Genomic DNA, 21668 nt, shown 5'->3' with positions numbered 1-21668 from the left:
TAGAATTTTTTATAATTCGGAAAAGCAAATTTTAATAAAAAAAAAGAATAGAATGTTTTGGCATAATGTTTGTGGATATATAATCAATTATAAAGAATATATAATCTTAACACTCTCATATATGGTTTTTCTTAATATAAGTAAGTAAACTTATCGAAAAATGTACATTATCATACAAAAAATCTTGCGAAACGTTATCCTTTGACAGTAGAGAGAAAAAAGCCGCTTTAAGCAAATCAATTTAAACTAATTAGTAAATAATTTTGTTTTTAATAGTTCTCTCAGAAAATTCGGTTCATCGTTGAACAATGAGATCTTTCCCTGGATCCAAAACATCTTTAAATGATTCTGAGGCCAAAGTTATAAATCAGATTAAGTAATAATAGTATTACGTAAGCTGGTTTAAGAAGAATTAATACGTAAGGTGATAAACTGTTTGGCAACCGCGAGACTAGACCCATCTTCACTGATACCAACCTCATTGAGAGCTCTTCTCGTGATTGTTAGATAGTAGTTAAGTTTGATATTTTTTACAGAAAAAAAAAATTCATTTTCCTTCATTCAATGAAAATTCATCTTTTTTTACAATTCATTGAAAGAAAATTTATCATAGTAAAGAAATATTTATTTAACATATTCTAATAATTTTAACAATATAACTTGTTAAGAAACTAATGTCTTATGAAATATAAATTTAATAACAGCTATATAATTTCATACGGATGCAACGAATGAGAAAGAAAATTCTCAAAAATAGTGAAAATTTATTTGCAGATGTATCAGACTCCTAAAAATTACTTTTCTTTAGTTAATGGCTACTTTACTCTTACTAATTGACTATAATTCTCATAATACTACTACTTTTATGCCTTAAGGATATTAAATCCTATATCTCAATTTAGTTAATACCGTAAAATACCTGTTTTCCATACCAAAAAACCCTTTATTTAAACCGAGAAATATGGTATTTATGTTTAAGTACAGCCATTTATTTCTTGCTCTTGCCTTAAAAAACTTTGAACTAACTAAACTAACTATCTACCAAATGGAAACTCACTGTCATAGAACAAACGTAAATACTACATTAAAATATGATCTATGAGATGATTATTTTTTAGGAATGATTCAGGGTTTGTAAAATATTTATGTACTTAAACAACAGTATTGTGCAGATTTATTGTTTAAAAATAAATAAAGTGCAGGTTTTCCGAGTGTATATATACGATATGCATGCATGTACGCTCGATTGTCCATCTATCTATTTATCTATATCTATAGATACATAAATATAAATATATATATGGGCAGATCTCTAAAACCTTTAATTTTTGAAAATAATAATAATAAAAAAATAATAGGCACACTATTTTTACACCTCCAGAATTGTTTGAAAATGTATAAAATATCAGAAAATAATCGCAAAAATCGAAAATTTTGATGCCTTTATAAGTATAAACAAAAAATTAAAATTTTCGAGCTAATTTTTCTAGGTTTATATACATTTAATTAAAAATCATAAAAACGACTAAAGTATCATTTATTTAATTAACATATATACTTATTGAATCTATTTTTATTTTATTGAGCAATTTTTTCTTTTTAATAATTTCATCCATATTTTCCCTTTGTTTTTCATCAAAAATTATTCGTATCATAAATGAATTGAAAAATTTTTATATTAAGTTAAATTGTTATAAAATGTATAAAAAGGCTTACTATAATTATTTTCTGTCAAAAAATATCTTCAATTTATAAAACTTTGGGAAAAAACTAAGTTCTGATATGTTAATTCAATTAACCAATCCTGAGGCTACTGTTTCACAAAGTTACGGTTTGGGATCTGACAAAGTTACGGTTATCTGACAAAGTTACTGTCTGACAAAATTACAGTTGTCTGACAAAGTTACGGTCCTAGAAAATAGACCGAAAACTTTACTCAGATGCAACGCAATGGGATGCGCACAACACAGAAAATAAATTAGGCAATGACAAACGTGTGATCAAAATTTTAATTGATTTTAACATTTACTTTTTAGATCTGGGTCTGATTACGGTCTTGACATCGTAACTGTAACCTCACCGAATGACAGCTTGTGATTATAAACCTAGAAAAATTAGCTCAAAATTTTAATATTTTGTTTATACTTACAAGGGCATCAGAATTTTCAATGTTCACGATTATTTTCCGATATTTTAAACATTTTTAGACAATTCTGAGGTGTAAAGAATAGTGTGTTTATTATTTTTAATTATTTTTTTTATTATCAAAAGATAATGGTTTTAGAGATCTGCCCATATATANAGCAATTTTTTCTTTTTAATAATTTCATCCATATTTACCCTTTGTTTTTCATCAAAAATTATTAGTATCAAAAATGAATTGAAAAATTTTAATATTAAGTTAAATTGTTATAAAATGTATAAAAGGACTTACTTTAATTATTTTCAGTCAAAAAATATTTTCAATTAGTAAAACATAGGGAAAAAACTAAGTTCTGATATGTTAAATTCAATTAATTAATCCTGAGGTTACTGTTTGACAAAGTTACGGTCTGGGATCTGACAAAGTTACGGTTATCTGACAAAGTTACGGTCTGACAAAGTTACGGTCCTAGAAAATAGATCGAAAACTTTACTCAGATGCAACGCAATGGGACGCTCACAACACAGAAAATAAATTAGGCAATGACAAACGTGTGATCAAAATTTTAATTGATTTTAACATTTACTTTTTAGATCTGGGTCTGATTACGGTCTTGACATCGTAACTGTAACCTCACCGAATGACAGTTTGTGATTATAAACCTAGAAAAATTAGCTCAAAATTTTAATATTTTGTTTATACTTACAAGGGCATCAGAATTTTCAATGTTCACGATTATTTTCCGATATTTTAAACATTTTTAGACAATTCTGAGGTGTAAAGAATAGTGTGTTTATTATTTTTAATTATTTTTTTTATTATCAAAAGATAATGGTTTTAGAGATCTGCCCATATATATATATATATTTATATATATGTAAACGCAATTAGAGTAGAAAGAAGAAAAAAAAATTAGAGTTAGAAATGATTGCTAGATATGATATGTATTACTGATGATGGAATAAGTATTCCCAACCCAAATATCTAACTCTTTAATTTTTGCTTTTTTTATCAAGAGAAATAAATAAACTTAAATATATAAGTGCTGCTTCTGTGATTTTTTTTCGTTGCTGAAATTCTAGTTGTTGTAACTGAGACCGTGAAGAAGATTTAAGGTTTCGGTTTCCCTTAATTAATATGAACAACGTCTTATAGGCACCGAACTGTTTTTACGAGATGATTCGATTGCTATTAAAGTTAAGAAAACTATTTATTTCAGAGAATATGAAAAATAAATAAAACATCAGTTTACCTTGAGGAGTTTCTTTTTTTTTCAGTTTAAAAAACCATTTTAGCTTATGCATTATTTGCTTCGAAAGAAAAATGAATTTTTGAGTGATGTATACAATATTTGTTTGTTATGTAAAAAGTGAATCAGATATTTTAGGGTAATATTTAAATTTTTTGTTTCTCTTTTAATTCGGCCACCAACGAAGATCGTAACTTGGTGATAAATATCTATTAATTTTAAATAGAATTTTCAGAAAAATTTTAATGTATATTTTAATTTGAAATAACACATGTTTTTTTAAACAGTATATTTCATTTTGTTATTTCGGATATCTAATCGAAATGTAATAAAAATACTTTTTTTTAATTATTTGTACTTTAATATAGAAAGAAGACGAATGCTTTAATAACATATATCTTTAAATTTAAAATTGTGTCTGGAGCTAATTTAACTAACTAATATTTATTTCATACATATTAGGATGATAAATGAGAGAATTATGCGTACATTAAGAAAATATTATTATTATGAAAATAATATTAGTATGAACATAATGTTATCATAAAACGCAAAATGAAACAAAATTGCACATAATATTTTATAAAAATTTCTAAACGAATACATGTTTAGAAGAAAATAAATTAATATTTACTATCGGAAACTTTACTGTAAAATAAAATTTATGTTATTGTAAGCTTCAGTTACAGATATAATGTCTTTTAAGATTTAGAGAACCTTTTAATAAAACAGAAAAAATCATACATTAAGACGTTTTCAAGTGTTACTTTACCTCAATACTGTTAATACTATTTTTTATTCTTATTTCCTTTTCTGGAGTACATATTTTTTGATGAATAGTTTAGTAAAGACATAATTGCAGCTACAATGTCTTTTAAACTTTCATGTAAATTTGTTAAAGAATTACTTTAATATTTTATGCACGAACTAAATAAAACTTGGGACCAAAAACTGCTGAAATGCATGTGAGCAACATATTTTCGATATATGCACTATTTAATCCTGATTTATTATGACACAAAATTGGACAGACAATTTTGGTTAATATTTTGCTAAACAATTTGCGAGATAGTTTTGCAAATTCTTAAAGAAAATCCTTATTAAAAATAATGTGATGACTTCCCTAAAAACTTTCTGTTTGGCGCACTTTTTAAATCTTTTAATTGTCTACAAAGTCTTATGTATTTTCAAATTTTATTTTAAACAGAAAATTTGTAGAAAATTTTAAAATACAGGCATAGAAGTTATGCTGAATTCATTCAGTTTTTTCTTTCTTTCAGAATTTACTTTTTCACAAAGTAATCCAACATACAAAACAATTACATTTTTTTTGCTACACAACTAGTTGTTGAAACCAACTTTACTGCAAAAACTGAATACTTAAATTTCACGAAACTTTCTTCATTTTTGACGAAACTGTTCTGCTACGTGTTAACATTTCGTCAATGTGGCGAAATAACTATCGTCTATTCTTTGAAGAAACGAATTTCACAAAAGTGAAGAAATATTCCATCACTCTTTTCCTCCAAAATAAATAAATAAAATAAAACGAAACAGAAAATCTTTTAGTGTCTAAGGCACCTATCTTTTCAAATAACCACTTTAACTTTGGCACCATATTGGTGGACCAATGTCACCATATAACACACGGACAGATAAGACGCAACGATAAATTAGACCAAGGATTCGAACCCGGGATCTTCTTGTTACGAGGGCAACTCCTTGCCCAACGTATAGAACAGTTTGCTTGTTTCGTGACTTTATTTTTGATTGTCAAGTCTTCATTCTAGTTTCGTCATTTTCGTTAACGATCTCCCACAATGCACTGCGTTGAGTATTTGAGTTGAGGAAGCATTTTCGTATTATATTTGAAAGTTTTCGTTTTGTTATAAATCACTTGATTTCGGGACGAAATTATTATATAAAGTAACGAAATACAGCTCATGGATAGCTAAATTGTAAAAAGGGAGAGATTTGTTTCTGATAGTGTTAAAATAGTGGTAATAAGGAAAGGATCAAGCTAACATTTTAAACAAAAAGTTAAGTAGGCAAAAAAAAAATATGTCTTTAAAAAGCTCTGAAGATATTTTAAAGAAAAAAGAAAATTTTAAAAAATATCTTAAGATTTTCGAATAAATTCTAACTAAAACCTTAAAATAATTTTAAGGGGAAATATTTTGTTATTACCAAAAATAATTGTGCTAATTATTAATACTTTTTGTATGAAAGGTAGTTTTAAATTTTTAATAAAATTATATTGTTTGAAAAGTGTTATTTATAGTATATTATTCCAAACACTTGTCATGGGGACATCTTGTTTCACAAGTGATGGATATACCATCTTTTATTATGCCTAGTGACTATATGTCACTAAGATATGCTTTTCACAAGCCCTTCAAGATCCATTTTCCTACTAGAGATGAATGATTTAATTCTCCTTGGTGGCTTAAAGGCAAATGCCTAATATGGTACACTAATGGTTAAAAGATTGGTGCCAAATCAGGAGCAGGAATTTACTGCTCCAATGACGGTACCAAACTTCATTTTCCCCTGGGAAACTATGCCACCGGTTATATAATTTATTGGTTATATAATTTAGAATATAACGTAATTTGTTAGAATTTTTCGTTAAAAAAATTATATTTATTAAGATAACGAAGACATTTTTATGTTCGGATCTTTCAATTAAACCGTATTTTTTGAACTAATAGTGACTATATTATAGTCAACATTCATGAATTTTTGACAAAATATAACACTATATTAAGATCTAACTGTTCGAGGAGCATAGGTATTAAATTCTAAAAATAATTTTTTGCTTTAAATTTCTGAATATGAAACACTTTTTTATTTTGAACTTATTTAAAAACGTAACATTCTTTTTTGATGACTGAATATTTGAAATTCGCGCCTTTCAGAAATCAACAAACTGAAACCTATAGTAGGCCTCAGGCAATCATTGGTTGTCTATCACACGACAAACCCTTTCTACACACAACCCTATCTCACATTGGCTGTCACCCCTTTTAGTACCTCATCTTTGCCTCATGCCTACCTCTTCCAATCCCTTCTCTCCGACCTCCTGGATGTCGTCCAATGAAAAACAGCTCCCAAGCATCTTCTCCGATTTTCCCGCGTCAGCCAATGGTATCATCTTGCTCTCCTTCCAAGTGCATCCTTCATCCTCAGCATCACCTGAAGATGAGAAATGATAGTTGAAGAAAGTTAGAGTTTACACATATGTATTTAAATTGAAACTTTTCAAAAACTATTGTTATTAGTTATAAAGATCGATAGCAGATAAATTTTTTAAAAAATTCCTATTTTGCATTAGAGCATTATGAAATAAATAAATAAAAGTTGTGATGAATCGGAATTAAATCTGTATTAATGAACTATTATTACGGTACTTTAAATTAACCTAAAATTTATTGCTAATACATTTTCTTAACTGATATCAATTTGAAATCGATAAATCTGACTGCTATTATTATATAAAATATTTAGAGTAGCGTGTTTTAATATTTGGCTAAGAATCATCACTTTTAGTTTATTTCAAATAAAACTATTAGTTTGAACTATTAGTTGTAGCTTAGAATACATTTATTTTGTCTGGAATACTGAAAATAGTTTAGAATAAAACTACTCAGTTTTAATTACTAATAATAATCAAAAATAAAACTATTTAGTTTGAATAACAAATCATAGCTTAGAATAAAACTATTTAGTCTGAATAACTAATCACAGCTTAGAATAAAACTTTTAAACTGTTAAATATTTTGTATTAATATAATATTAATAAATTTATTAAAGTGGTAATGCTTGATTTATCAAAACTTAAATAAATGCTAAACATGTTTATTAAAATAAATTATAATTTTCTATAAAAAATCCTATAATGGCGTTAAGTTCAACGTAATATAAGTTATCAATTATTTCTAATACATACTCTTAAAATAATACAAAATTAAATTAAAATGATAAAAATTGTCAAACATAAATTTTTAAACTTTAAAATATTAATTATCCAACAATATTAAATTGATTTCAATATTGGTCTTAATAGAATGCAAATCAATTTAGTAGTGTTCTAAACAAGTTTAATTATATCCTTATTAATTTAATTATGTCCTTATTATTATTATTTAATTATATCCTAACTATTTAGTTTGAATTACTAATCACAGCTTAGAATAAAACTTTTAAACTGTTAAATATTTTGCATTAATATAATATTAATAAATTTATTAAGGGGGTAATGCTTGATTTATCAAAACTTAAATAAATGCTAAACATGTTTATTAAAATAAATTATAATTTTCTATAAAAAATGCTATAATGGCTTTAAGTTCAACGTAATATAAGTTATCAATTATTTCCAATACATATTCTTAAAATAATCCAAAATTAAATTAAAATGATAAAAATTGTCAAACATAAATTTTTAAACTTTAAAATATTAATTATCCAACAATATTAAATTGATTTCAATATTGGTCTTAATAGAATACAAATCAATTTAGTAGTGTTCTAATCAAGTTTAATTACATCCTTATTAATGAATTAACATTAATGAAATTCTAAGAAAGTTACAGACTAGTGCTTAGAATTATAATTAAAAGGATCAAAGCCTTAAGGAATATTATTTACTTTACTTAGCATTCTAATTCTATAACTGATGGTATTAATTATTTACAATGAGTAGCAATTGAAGAAATGAGTAGCAAAGATTTAATAACTATTTCAATTAGTTAAGAAGACAGAAGACTCAATATATTTTAAAGAAACATTATTAGAATTTTTATTGTTTTACAGGGATTTTTATGACGCTTAGTAATGCTTTAATTAATTAATTACTAATAATGAAGTTAAATCGAAGATAAAACAGAACAAAATCGTTATGATTAGTTAAAAAATTCAGGGACTTTCAAAGTCTTAATATTTTATTAAATAAATTCAAAAATTTTTAAATTTCAAGTATAGTAATGACAATCCATTGTATTTGATATATTATTAAGCTACTGGAAGTGATTATAAAGAAAATTGATTACAATATGAATAAAATATATTTAGAATAAAACATTTCGAAAAATAAAACTATCATAATGATGAAAACACATAAAGCTTCAAAATTTTTTAGTATTTAATGCTTTTGTTTAATAATATTGAATATTTTTGTAGGTTTTAATGATGTATAGTAACTTAATAACAGGAATTTCATTTGATTAATGTTAATGTTCTGATAGATATATTTATATATACATATTTTCGCAAACTATTTTAGGTAATATTTTCTGTTGTTAAAATATTAATAATCTCCAAAATTTCTATTAAAACTAAATCTTGCTCTGTATAAATCAGTTATTCTTCTCCTTATTTAAAAAAAATCTCCCACTTCATACACTACAATTTCAACACACCTTTGGAATTTTAAACTGGCATGTTTAAAAATTCTAAATTATAATTTAGATACAAAAAATCTATTAAAGAATATAATAGATTGCATAATGAAATGTAATATATTAAAAAATCTATTAAATAATGCACGCATATTTGTTTATTAAGTAAAATTTTATTTTTTATTATTATAAAAGAGTTTGTTTTATTAAATATTTTTTTACAATAAGATTATTTAAATTAATGTAAAAATTCTGAAAGAAAAAAAATTTTTATTTATGAAAGCAAAATTTCTAAGTATATAAAATTATTTATTGCCTAATTAGATTAAGATTAGTTATTGCCTAATGAGATATAGATATAATTTTTTTTTTAAATTTCAAGCACTCTAAACATTTAATTCGGATTTTTCGCTCTTAGAAGAATTATGCCGATTTACTATGCTATTTAGTTATCTACTTAATAGCTTTGGAGCAATTTTTATTGTACTCATTTAATGAGTCTTGCTGAGAAATTTATGTACAAATCTGATCAGAAGTGTAATTTGTCTTAGGGATAAATTTTTTTTCCTCTTGACCATTGTTTTAAAGGCATTTATATTTACCAAAAAATGTCATATATTTCAAACTTTTGAATTTTCTAAAAAAAATTTATTTCTTTTTTAATTTGTGCGACTTATTTTTTATTTATTCAGCACTGTTTTTAATAATTAAAATATCATCACCATTTAGAGTGTAGTCAAAAGTTTAAAAACTGTCAGATATAAAATGTAGATGAGCAAACATGATCCTGTTAAAATGAGAATTTCTCAAAGATAAATAAATATAAGTGAAAGTATAGAAAAATATCAAAGACAAAGTACAAATTACATTTAAGATAAAACAACTTGAATTTAATATAAGACAGGGATGGCGAACCAATGGCACGCGTGCCAGTTATGGCACACGACACAATATTTTGGGCACGCCACAGATCACAAAGTTCACTATGAAGCATATTAACAATTAAATTAAAATTCCCGAAAAATTTATTAAAAAAATGAACAATTAATGCCAAAAAAGCAATTAATAACCATAAAAAAAAACAAGCTAACAATAAATAACTAGCAAAAAAAATTAACAGTTCTGCTTAAACTAACATCTTACAATCCTGATATAAGTTATTTTTCATCTAATCTGCAGCAACAGAAGTCACACTGATGTTATTTTAAGTTGAATTACGAGTATAACTGTACGAGTATTGCAAAATGTATTTTTTTTTCGTAGTAAATAAAGAGTTTTGAGTTGATAGTATTTAGTATTATTATTATTTACCCAATAATCAAGAAGTCAAAACTATTTGTCGGCACGTCTATGATCTCGTTAAAAATTTTTTTCGAAAAAATGGCACGTTAGTGCATAAAGGTTCGCCACCCCTGATATAAGATGACTATAAAATAATTAAGCAAACCCTTTTTCAGAAGCGCATTGTTTCATCTTCATATTAGTAATTATAAATGTCAGATCAACGATTAATATTCTTATGAAAAAAGTTCCATGACAAATGCATAAAGGAGAGCCATTACATGAAAGTTTACTGTTTAAATATTCAATATTGAGTAAAAAGTTGTTTATTAGAAGTTTTTAACATATAAAGTATTCTAGAACAGTTATTATTTAGTTGAATAAAACCAATGTAAAGGAACAAATGGTAAAAGTTAACATTTTCTCCATACTTGTATACTGTATTATTTGTAGACATTTTTTTAAATTATGAAATGATGAAAAATAGTAGATAGAATTTTTAGCACAACTTTTTTAAAATTTTAATAACATTTTTCACATTTTAAATGAGATCAAAGTTTTGCTCACCTGGGTCCTAGTCCACTTTTTTCTAAATCTTTTTTTATTTTTTGTTTCTTTTAATTGCAAAAGTTTCACATAATCCAAACTAACTGAGGGTAATGAGATTACTTCTAAATGCTTTTAAAAAAAAAGCAGTTGTTATTTTTATTTATGCTCTATGTTTAAAACTTTTCAAGATAATTTCTTTAAACTTTTTAATATTAAAATTTTAAATAATTTAATAGAATTTCGTAAATATTTTAATATTAACTTTTTATATTTAATATTAATATTTAATATTTTAATTTTAATATTTAATATTTAATATTAACTTTTGCTCAATCACCTCGCGATAGCTTATTTAAAAAAAGCTTTTACTTATATTTTATATCATTGTGTATTTTAATGCAGATATAAAACTTTAGATAAAAAATACAAATATTTATCTCATTTTTAAATTATTTTTAAATGTTTTTATTCCTAAGCATTTCAAGGTTTTTAAGTTTACAAGCACAGTTCAATTAAAAAAAAAAATTAAAAACATATCCCCCTACACCACCCCACCAAACAAAGATAAAAATTTATGGCTTTTTTTAAAAAGGGCCATATTATTGTACAAAAAAGAAAAAAAAAGCATTCAAAATTTTTTTTTCTGAGAAACTAAAATGTTTTTGATTTAATTTTTAAGCTAAATAATTTATCAACAATTAAAACATTATAAATGTATTTAAAATCATGAAGATTTATTTGATTATGCTATCACGAATTATTTCTAGCTGTATTTCTGTGTATGTATTTCTAGCTGCATTTCTGTATTTTCACATGAAATTGTCAATATATTATTGTCATTGAATAGCATTATTGAAATCAAACTAGATCAGCTTAAAAATAGCTTTTTCTGACACCGGAAAAGGCAGTGGGCAGCAATCTTTCTTCGTCCTTGACATTTTTACGTTTATGGAGCAAGGATCTGTTAGAGAAAAAAAAAAGTGGAAGGAAGAGTAAAATCTTAGGGAGAGGGAAAATTTTTTCCCCTCATTTTTATAAAAAAAAGATTTTTGAGGAGATCCGATTTAAATTCTGATTCCTTTCACAGTTCAGTATTCTCTTAAAGTGATATTGAACCTTAGATGTTCAGAGATTGTTGTACAGTTTTGATAAATAATATTTCGATCTTCTTATAGGAAAATTATAATATAAGTTTTTTGAAAATACGCTTTTTTTTGTCATAAAATTTTTTAATTCACTATTTTATCTAAGTTACATAATTGATTGACTTTAAAGCATGTTAGAAACTAGTATTTTGCAGTAGACATACTTGCGACCATACATAATTTTAACCTAAGTAAATAAACTTTATTGTTAGAATATAGCGCTTATTGTCAAAGAATATTATTGGATCAAAATATTGATTTCTTGAAAAATATTCATTACAAAAAAAAAAAAAAAANTTGATAAAAAAAATAAAAAAAAAAAAATAAAAATAAAAAAATAAAAGAAATAAAAACTCGATTTTTATTAAAAAAGCAGTGAATGACATTAAAACCATTAATTTAATGTACGCAATTAATTCATTTAAGTTTAAGTATTACTTATTTGGCTTTATTAGACGTTATTAACCGTATAACTTATATTTAGTTCAGTTCATTGTGTTATCGGATTAAAAGATCTAGCTAAATGACGATGATCAATAATAAGATCTCAATATCTCCATATAATCTTTAATTCATTAATGATGATATCGAATCTCAAAACTTCTAAGAAGAGATTTAATCTCAGGCATAAAGTCCTTTTTGGGGATTTCGCTTCTGACAACTCTGCTTTTGGAGTTTCAAAAATACAAAAATTAAAAAGAAAATTAATAATTCAGTAAAGAATTCCTCAATTTATTAATTTAATTGAACTGATCAATTTATTTACCGTAAAGTATAAAGGAAGCTAATGTAGCAAAATTTTATAACACTATTAAACAGTTGAATATTTATTAAGTCTTAGACAATCGACGCTACTAAGATTAGATTTATTCTTAGGCACAAAATCTATTTTTTTTTCTTTATTTCTGGCAATTCCGATTTTAGAGTTTTAAAAATATGAAAATTAAAAATTAAAAAGAATTAATAATTCAGTCTGAAATTGTTCAAATTATTAATTTAGTTTAAGTATTAAATTCCTTTACTGCAAAGTATAAAAGAAGCTCGTGTAGCAAAATTTTAAAACAGCATTAAACTTTAAAATATCTATTAAGTCTTAGGCAATCAAGGTTTGAGTTACTGTTCAGAATACTGTCAATCATTATTAATATTTAATTGATTTTGATCTTGGTGTTATGAAAACATCGCATTTTGATCTTGGATGTTTTGAAAATATCGCAGTAAAAAATCAACTTTGAAGCATAGAAAAGTATGCCAAATAATATTTTAACTTATTAATTTAAACCATGCCTTTAAATGATTAAATTAAACGAAATAATTCTATGCAGTATAATTTTTGTAAAATTTAGTTAGTTAATAAAGGAATTCGTCTCAGCTATTTAATAAAAAATCGCTGGTGGAGTAAAATTATGTAAAATTAATCAGAGTTGAAATTGTCAAGTTTATTTTTTTAATTAAATAAGTTAAAAATTAAAAAATTAGCTTACTTGATAATGTATTTGAAATCAGATATAAAACTTTAGTTGCTCAAGAAAAATAAATAAATCATGAGTATTAAAGACATATTCTGTGATTATGCTTTTATAGTTAGTAGAAATATAATTTAAATTTTTCAGTTTGTTCATGTCTTTCTTTTTCTTTTCTTTATTTTTCTTTATTTCTTTTCTTTTCTTTATTTATTTACTTTCTTTACTTCTTTAATTTTTTCTTTATACTTCGTAACTTTTTTCATTTCTTAATTTTCATTTTTTTCTTCATCTCTTTACTTTTTTATTTCTTTACTTCTTCTTCTTTCTTTAATTCTTTACTTTCTTTTTCTTACTTTTCTTTTTCTTTTACTAGTATAAATTATAGGCTAAGAAGTAACTTGAATTCAAAACGCTCATCATTTTCATTTTCTTAATAACCAAATACATTTTAATCACTTTTGTGTGTTAAAAAAGTAAAAGTTAATTTCAATTTAGCACGTTGTAGAGTTTATTTTTGTATATTAGACAAATGTAAAGTGTTCTACTATAGCGTCAAAAAGCCAAAACTTATGATGATATTTTGTCAATAATAGGTTTAAATCGAGAAGTCAAAATGTAGGAGTCCCACATTCGACAAAGTTTCATTGTCTTTTCTTAATTTCATTTTCCTCAATTTCATTGTTTCAAAGCAAATGAATATCATTCCTTTATCATTACATCAAATAAACTATCAGAAATATTTTTTTAATGTTTAATTTACTCCCACTTATGAGCAATTAGATTAAATCTTAATGATCGCTAAATTATTTTTTTTCAAGTTTTATTTATATATTTATTTAATTTTTAAAAGAAAGAATTCAATGAAATTTCACATTAGCGTCTATAAATCAACTTAAAAAAATTGTTTCGCATAAATTCTATTAACTCAGTTAATGAAAAATGGAATCGTATTATGAAGTCAAATAAATAATAATGAATTGATTCTTTGATGAAGACTTCATTTTTGACTGAAATTTAATCATGAAAGGTCTTAAAATGTTATAACCAGTAAATCTAATTGAGAAATTATCGACTTAATGAGCAGACATCAATTATATCAAACATAAAGACTATGTTCTAGAATTTATTTTCTATTAGCTACGTCAAGAAAATAATAATGAATTGATTCATTAATGAAAATGTTTTAACCAGTTTATCTAGCTACAAAATTACCTACTCATTTCGTCATTTCATATTAACCTTTAAGTTTAGCTTCTAGAATTAATTTTCTACTTGTTACTTCAAGTAAATAATATTTAATGAAGTTAGTCAATAATAAGGAATTGATACATTGATAAAAACTTCACTTTTTGACGGAAGTTTAAACATATTAAGTCTAAAGAAAATGTTATGACCCTTTTACCCAACTGCAAAATTATCTACGTAATGAGTAAATATCAATTATAACAACCTTCAAATTTAGGTTCTAGAATTCCTTTTCCATTTGCTACAAGACTATTTAACTTTGTACGATTGTATTCAACCATAAAGTTTACTTCATCTTGGAGGACATAAGTGCTATATTTATTACATGAGAGATGCAAAATTTGAACCACCCTATAGAATTAGAATAAATAATTAGTGGTTTAGTGTAATTGATGAAATGAAAAAAAAAATTACATGGGAAAAAAAATTCTGGTAAAATTACTTTACTGTATGATAATAACATTTCTTGCAAAAAAAAAAATTTTTTTGAATAATAAAAAGAAAGTATTCTATATAAAGTCNAAAAAAAACAGCAGCATAAGTCTGGTAATAAGAACCTTAATTTACGGTAATTAAACCCTTACTTTGTTAATTTTTCTACTCATATGGTATGGTTTACCGGCAATTCTGGTTTTTAATATTATAGCTCTTATTACCACACATTTAGTAAAAAATACAAAATGCATGTAGTCTCATTTTTATTTACTTATTTTAAAGTTATAGTTTTATTTTTTTTATTCTTGTTTGTTTGTTTGTTTGTTTACTGTCAACACATATTTTTATGAGTATTAGAATCAATTTATAGATTCATTGCAAATACCTTTAATTTAAAAAGCAAACTACAGCAGCAATTTTACTAAAATATTTGCATCAATTCGCACAATTTAACTATTGTCATTTTGATAATTTGATATAATTTTTTTGCACGATAACTACAGTTCTGTTCTTAAAAGTTTATTTAGTTTTCCTCAAAACTAAAAATGATAGCAACAATACATCAATTTTTTTTTTACAGTGTAAGCAAAGAAAAATATTTGTAAAAAAGAAATTAAGCATTTTTTTCAGTTAAAATCGCGTAAACAAATGAAAAGATTTGATTGGGTCGCATTAAAATGTATTTTTCATCTCCATTACGCAAATGGTAAAATTCATATGGAAAGGAATTAATTATTTTGCAAATTTTACATCTCTATTACGTTCGTACATATTTTATGATTCTAAACTTCACATGTTCATATTATTGAACTGAGTATATTTTCCAATCCCATTTCGTGAATAGTTATAGAATCCTTATATTATAGAATTGATCATAATTCATAATTCCATTAGGTAAATAATTGACAAAATTCTATATGGAACCGAGCATATTTTCAATTCCATTACGTAAACAATTGAAAATAGTTTTTACTTTAGAGTAGAGCATATTTTCATATTCGCTCCGCAAATAATTTTAAAATGTTGGTTAAAATGGAATTGAATTGTTCAAACTGTTACTCTACTGTTACTGTTACTCTACTCAGCAAAATGATGTGCTTTGAATGATAACAGAGCTCAACTAGCAACTTTAGAATTTTGTAATAAATTTGAAAGATATTCTTAAATTTGAAAATTATCATTTTTAAACAATACGTGAACGTTTTGTCAAAATTTGTATTCATTTAAAGAAAAATCCAATGCCTTTTAACATCTTTTCAAAATGCCATATCGGCTTTTTCAAACTTTTTCAAACTAAGAACAAAACACACACTTAATCCTTCCCTTAGTAATGCACTCTCAGCTAACGATGAAACACACGTTGCCATTTATCTTTTCATAATACTCTTTCAGTTGTTTTTGGTCTAAAAGATAGCCCCTTCCTGCATCTCATGCTATTACAAGGCCTCTCATACCCACGTGACCATCCTGAAGAAAATTCGATTCTTTCTTTTAAGCCTTCTGTGGCGGTGCCGACTTAAAAAGCCTATCTCACTCCAACCTCTCTTTAAAACCCATTTTTTACAGCCTACCCATAGGTGCTACCTCTTGAGGCTGTCATACATTTAATATGCTTAAGCAATCCCCCCATACCTATACCTACATACATTCTAATACATATGCTTCTATAAATCTCTGAAAGCCCAGGCTCTTTTGATACTTCGCCCCCCTTCTCATGTGTTTTATTATTTTTTTTTTGTTCCAAGCTCGAATTTAAGATATTTCTTCGTTATTTTTAACTGGCTACCATAGCGGACGGCACCCCTTTACGTTAGTTTCACCTTTTCTTTTAAATTTGCGCCAGTTGTAATTGGGAGGCGGGGCTTACGCCTGTATCTCATTTGCATTGACGGCATGCATGCATGAATGTATGAATTCTACTTCATTCCTCTGATGTTTGAGGAAGTTTTTATTATTATTATTTTTTTATTGCATCTTATTTTTCTCCTTCTTATTTCTTCCCCTATTTCATTTTTCTCAATACGTGAGGCAGTTCGCAAATGCAGAGAAGGTTAATTTTCTGCCGAATTGTTCAGTAAACATGGAGTAAGACCTAAATGTGAAACATTTTTTTGAACGTAACTGTGAAGAGGAGATAATAAATATTTTACTCTTTCAAGAAATTATGCTAGGTTTTCTGACTTTAGTGCTTCATTTTCTTGTCTTATTAAAGTGCAAATAATTTCCTGTCAACTTCTGGAGCAAATGTATTCAAAACTTTCAAAAAATATTTTTTTCTCTCCCCTCAGCTTGTGTTTGAATGTTTGTGAAGCATGTAAAATTAGAACGAAAATGTTTGTAGTTATAAATTTGGAGCTTTTTACGCTTGAAAAGTTATTAGCAAAGAGATTGAAACGTATGTTTGCATCTTTTTAGAATTTTCAAAGCATATTTTTTTCTTTTTGCAAATTCCACTAGGCATTTCATGTGTGCAAGATTTTAAGTTCAAAACTTTGCCTTATAATAAAGTTTAATTTTGAATAATTTAACTATTGATGTTAACAGAAAATATTTCGTCTAACAGGGGATGTTAATTGACAATGATTGCTCTGATAAATTAGAAAATTGTTTCGCTCTGAAAATTTATTAGCAAATATATTGAAATATATGTTTGCATCTTCTCAGATTTTTTATTATATATTTATCTTTTTTCTGCGTACATATTTTAACAAACTTAAAAATTTGGCTTATAATAGAGTGTAATTTTGAATAATTAAAGCAATGATTTCAATCGAAAAGATTTTGTCTAATTGGTAATGTTAATTGGTGATGCTTGTTTGTATAAATTTAAAACTGTTTCCCTAGAAAAGCTAGCATTTTTAGCAAAGATATTGAAACAGATATTTGCATCTTTTAATATTGTTTTTTTATCATGTTTTTCCACGCATGTTTACTAAATTTTAACTTATCAAATTTTTAAACACGCTTAAAAATTTCTGTCATAATAAAAATGAATCTAATATGAATACAATTAAATAAATGACATTAATAGACAATACTTTATCTGTAAATATAAGATTTTTATCTCTTGAAAAGTTGTTAGCAAAGAGAATGAAACGTATGTTTGCATCTTAGTTGATATATTTCTTTTGTGAATTCCACTAGGTATTTGATTCATACAATAATTTAAGTTCGAAAATTTCCCTTATAATAAATTTTTACTTTGAACAATTATGCAAGTGATGTCAACAGCATATATTTTGTCTGATAGGTGACGTTAATTGGCAATGTTTGTTCGAATAATTTAGAAAATGTTCTCACTCTGAAAATTTATTAGCCATTATAATGAAACATATGTTTGAACCCTTTAGAATAATTTTTTGGGCATTCTATTGCTAAGGGGGGGGGGAGTCATAGTTTAGAAGTTTTAATTCTAAACTATTTACTATCTTAATAAAAAAAGAATTAACTTGAAAATGGAAAACAGTTTTAATAATTAAATAAACATGATTAACTTTCAAAAGAAAAGCTATCTTTAACAGACATTCAGATAAAAGTTTTTAGAATATATGAATAATTTTCACTGTTTGTTTATCCTTAACAGTGTTTATTATAAGTCCAACAATTAAATTTTGAAGTTACAATTCAAAAATTAAAAAACTCACTACAGTTTCTAAATGAAAAAAAAATCTATTTATAAAGATATCTTGTATTATTTTCATAAGGACCACAGAAGGCGATTATTATACGTGGGCTAAACTTAATCTTATAGTTAAGAATTCAGTTATTAAAAGCAGCATAATATTTACTGAAAAACGTTATTTCTTATAATGCAAAAAACCGTCGAAGAAGAGCTTTTAATTATTTTTTATTGTGCTATTTTTCTTCAAGCTTTTAAATAATTAAAAAACTTTTACACTGCATCAAACAGAATACATTTTACATTTTATTATGAGGCCAATTATTTGCATTCAAAGTCTGCTTAATCATTGTTTCAAACTGAAGTAAAACCAAAGTTTCAGCATTTTTATACGAAATTGTTTCACTTCATCCTAAAATTAGTGATTGCGTTTCAGTTAGTGATAAATTAAAAACTCAATTTCGAAAGTCCAAATAAGGAACTATGAAAATAAGTATGATAAAAACTACCAGGATACATCAAAATTTACAGAGCTTCTAGCTCCATGGGAGCATTAAAAAGCTCCATAATTTCTAACTAAGTGCTTTACATATCTCTGNCTGTCACCCATGATCCACCTGCCACTGAGGATATTTTACGTCAGCACTGTGGTCGGTGTGATCCAGGTGTGAAATTCGTTTCAACCGACCATCGCTGGAAATCGAACCCAGCTCACCTCATTGAAAGGCTATAACATGCATTCATTGAAAATTTAATTAATTTTTTATATACGTCGTTGAACAGCCGACCCAATATTGGATTTACGACTACTATTGTTCAACTCCGTAGCCTTGTAATTTTGAAAACCAATCCAGAAGACAAGGAAACTCTAGGATCAGTACTCTCAGAGGTTTTGATTTGTTATGGCAACATGGAGGACTCAGTGAATCGACAGATTTAATGTGCACGATTCACCATTTACTACTCGGGGAGTCTTAGGCCGGTGGGGAACTAAGTGCTTTTGTAATGGTTTTGTTAAAATTAACAATGAAATAGAATTTCATAATATGTGATAAAGTTTGATAAAATTTGGTAATTTACCTGAGAGCATGGCATAAGGACCATTTATTCTGTTAAATTTACTTTTCAATTTTGTATTTTTTACAAAATGTAAGGAAATAACTGTATTTTTGAAAACTGGATTTTTCTGTAAAGCGCTGCCATAGGAACGGAAAAATTACCAAATGATAGGTTTAAATATCGTACGTTTTAATTTTATTAACAATAATAAAGTTTCTTTTTTTTTATTTTTTTTATCAGAAATGTGATTACCATGCAGTGCGGTTGTTTTACCAGAATTTTTTTCTCTACGCATCTAAGGTAGAATTCAATAAATATTTATTAAACCTGGATAAATTTACCTGGATAAACACAAAATTATAATCACATGATCTTTGACTGACACAATGACACAAAAGTAATTATTAAAATTTTTTATGACTTCAAAAATTTAAATAAATTAAAAACGGAAGGGGTGCGATAAATTTTTATTGGTATGAAACGGCTCGATGTCTCCCAAAATCGATAGATACAAGAGAACTTCTGTTTGTTTAACCTCAAATTTCTTTTGACTTCGAATTTTTAATTTTAATAAATATTTGAATTTTAATTGATTTATAAAGACCTATATACACTTTTTTGAAGGAAAGGGTGATCTGAATATGGCTGCGAAGAGAAGATAATACGTGTTTAAAATATCCAAAAGATACATTTATTTTAAAAAATCAGAAAGGAAGAAAGAGAAGAAATCAGAAATTTGCTTCTGCTAATATATTGTTAATATTATAAATTTTAAGCGTTTAACGTTTGCTGTTACAAATTTCTCTGACTCATTAAGTTAAGTTATTAAAAAAATTGTGGAAAATAATTTATCAAATTTATAAGATGAGAAAGTAATTTAATTTTCGCTTCCCTAAATTTTCCCAATCAAAATACATTAATAAAAATTGGACAAATGTTTTGTATTTTTTAAAATTTTTTTTACAAATTTTGCTTTTGAAAATTTGTATGAATCCAAACAAAACATATATATTCTGAATATTTAATTTCTTTTATATTTTTCATTCTACTACAACTAGCAAAAAAATTAATAGTGCATAATAATTTATGAGGCCTTATTATAACCCATATCTTGTTATTAACTGAATGCAAATAAACAATATTTTTTTTTATATTTTAAAATGAAAATTATAAAATTTCGTTACGTGAACATGCATATTTATGAAAGTATATGCATTGAATTCATACAAAATTCAGTATAATAAGCAAATAATACTTGTACTGAATTTCGCCTGAATCCAAACAGAGCAAATTTGTTTAATAAAAACTTTACATCTATTAATATTTTCTCCCTCATTGCAAGTATAAAAAATTAATTTTACAAAAATAGTTATAGGTATTCGAATATCATTGCTTTATTTTTATCTGAATACAAGCAAATCGTTAATCCTTTTTATTTCTATTTTTAAATAACTCGTCAATATCTTTGATCGAAACAAGTTGTTGGAATATATCCGTGTGAAGGCGGAATTCATGACTCAACGAACCATAACTAGTAGATCTAAGTCCGATGCTCAGACAAGATCACTTTTTTGGATTGGGGGAGCAATTAAGTTTGATATTATCTAAACAGGTGCTATGTAAATGACCTAAAGACACATCCGCTCACGCACCAACTTCCGGTCATTACATAAAGAGAGTCCGCTACATATTCTGATAATCACATGGTCATATGTCACGGACCGCTGGCGATACGCACGCCCTCTTGTGGACGCAAGTTAAGGGTTTGGGATACTTATGGAAAAGTACATTTTAATAACAGAATTGTTATTTTCATAATTGAGTTTTTTATTTTCTAAACTCTTTTTCCTTGATAAGCTGCATTAAAAGAATTTTTATTAATTAATTTCTTTAAAGAAGACATTTTGTGGAATTAAATGTTTTATTTTTCATTTTTAAATATAATTTGCAATTATTTTATTATTATTATTATTACCACCATTTTTTTATAATAATTTCAGCGACAAGCAACAAACATTTTCTTTCAGATTGTATCAATGAATTAATTTGAAATTTATGGCAGAGTTCTATGGAGTTAA

At 25.7% G+C, this 21668-nt stretch overlaps 1 long non-coding RNA gene across 4 annotated transcripts in view; it reads right to left on the bottom strand.

Annotated features, from left to right (window-relative positions):
* LOC107437847 (uncharacterized) overlaps positions 1 to 21668 on the bottom strand; it is a 336010-nt gene that overhangs the window by 24260 nt on the left and 290082 nt on the right. For all 4 annotated transcript variants that reach the window (XR_011638002.1, XR_011638001.1, XR_011638004.1 and 1 more), the window contains one exon: positions 6448 to 6587. This is a non-coding gene — a long non-coding RNA (uncharacterized lncRNA). The remainder of the gene's footprint in view (positions 1 to 6447; positions 6588 to 21668) is intronic.

Source organism: Parasteatoda tepidariorum, chromosome 10 (genome assembly GCF_043381705.1).
Source record: "Parasteatoda tepidariorum isolate YZ-2023 chromosome 10, CAS_Ptep_4.0, whole genome shotgun sequence".
NCBI lineage: Eukaryota > Metazoa > Arthropoda > Arachnida > Araneae > Theridiidae > Parasteatoda > Parasteatoda tepidariorum.
This window is presented reverse-complemented; position numbering and strand designations above follow the sequence as displayed.